General features: G+C 33.1%; 1 long non-coding RNA gene across 1 annotated transcript; it reads left to right on the forward strand.

Moving 5' to 3' along the window:
- Positions 1 to 675: 675 nt before the first annotated feature.
- On the forward strand, positions 676 to 1,558 carry LOC149165651 (uncharacterized). The gene is made up of 4 exons (XR_016260764.1): positions 676 to 862; positions 968 to 1,031; positions 1,141 to 1,179; positions 1,355 to 1,558. It is a non-coding gene; the product is annotated as an uncharacterized LOC149165651 (long non-coding RNA).
- The last annotated feature ends 300 nt before the right edge of the window (positions 1,559 to 1,858 follow it).

The following is a 1,858-nucleotide window of genomic DNA, read 5'->3' on the forward strand; positions in this document are numbered from 1 at the left end:
TAAATTTGGATTTTTTATTTAATAATTATTTTAAAGATTACATAATTATTTAAATTTTAAAAGCAATATAATTAAATAAAAATACTTGTAATTTCATTTTAAATTTAATTTTATTAAAAATGGAAAATTTATTTTATTATTTTTATTTTATCAAGAACATTTTATCTTTTTAATATTTTAAATTATATTATTTCACATTATTTAAACATTTAACTTTTTGATATTTTAAATTAAATTATTTCTATTATATTTGAACATGAATATGGATTATTTAGCAACATTCATATATTATCATTAGAATTTATGAGGGTTTGACTTGTAACCCACATGCACTCAAGACACACCATTATTAAAAAAACATTACATTTACCAATGTTTTGTTACACATGGAATTCACATAAATGTTTTCATACATCATCAAAATATTATATTGAAGTTTTATTGAGCTATACCTCAAATAGTTAATGTTGTTAGCCTTCTACAATTGTTTTGATTAACCCTTGGGGCAGAGTTTCTAAAGTTCGGTTGTAGACCCATGCCACCAACTTAGACTTATGACTCGATATCGCAATAGTTCACCCCTTCCAATGTTAAGTACTTGGCACATTTGGAATATTAAGTTTTAATGTACTGCATTCCAGAAGATTCTACCCAACCTGGGCACCTAGAGCCATATCCAACATCCCCTTTTTCTGAGGCCATCCGTCGGTCGAGGTTAATCAGGGTTTACTTGTGGTAACTAATTCTCTCCCAGGTTTCAAGACCATTGTTTCATTTTCTCTCTGCGAGCTAGGGTTTCTGACGCTCTACAACTGGTTCATGGCGGTGAGAGTTTTGAATGAGGATGGATTCTCTCCTTCAGGTGATTACACCTTGCTCTGATTCAATTCAAAATACTGAGCTTCTTGATTTGTTCCTCGACCCTCCTGCAACCCTTGAACCACTCTCTGTCATATTTCCCTTACAGGTTTAGTGATCTTCAACACTGGTATGGCAAGAGGAAAGGTGCGAGTCCAGATGTATCTTGTCGGGTACTAACTTTTGAAACTCGTCCTACAGAAATCTCACTCCAATAAAATTATTGTTTTAGAAAGGAATAGCCCACTTATTAATTCTATGGGTACTTACTCCTCTAAGCAGGTTCGAAAACATGGCATGGATGGATAGGGAATATTATAGGTAAAATGTTCCTCGACACCATTAATTTATGGTTCACATATTTTGAAGTCTCTTATCTAACTACATGCTTTATATGTGATATGTTAGGGTTTACTACCCCATTTTTCCATCTTTTTCAGAGGGTTAAGCTATTATTGTGAGCAAAGGACTAACAAGTTCATCTTTTTCTTTCCAGATTCCATTTTACCCCAATTATTAAAGGTTCTCGGTTTATTCTCTTACAGAGGCTCTGATGCTCAGTTCCACGGCATAGACAACTCTCTTACACTATTATAGTGCTTCAATATTTGTTTAAGCACTGTAATCATTCAGGACTATAGGTTTCTTGATAGTTAAAGATGACTTTAGCCTCGACTACTCTCTGTAAGACTGAAAGACTATTAACTAAATTCTAGGTTTTTTGCTTATTATTATTGTGTTGTATTAAATCATTGTTTGATTTGGTCATTGCACACATTTCTGAGTAATCAATGGCTTGATTATGGGTATTCAGTTTTTCATGTCAATGTTGTAGCTTGAGAATGCAAGGCCTTCAAAGACAGTAGGGAAAGTTATGCAGATATTCTGGCAACTTGATCTTGGGGTAATCTATTCAACAATGGGTTTGTCAAGAAGTTGGGAGCATTTATTGTGAGACTTCACAGGAAAAGGGTCGAATAAAAGAACCAGATGGAGAATT

This window comes from Pinus tabuliformis, chromosome 5_1 (assembly GCF_031772625.1).
Source record: "Pinus tabuliformis cultivar Carrire ecotype Pingquan chromosome 5_1, CPIR1, whole genome shotgun sequence".
Classification (NCBI taxonomy): domain Eukaryota; kingdom Viridiplantae; phylum Streptophyta; class Pinopsida; order Pinales; family Pinaceae; genus Pinus; species Pinus tabuliformis.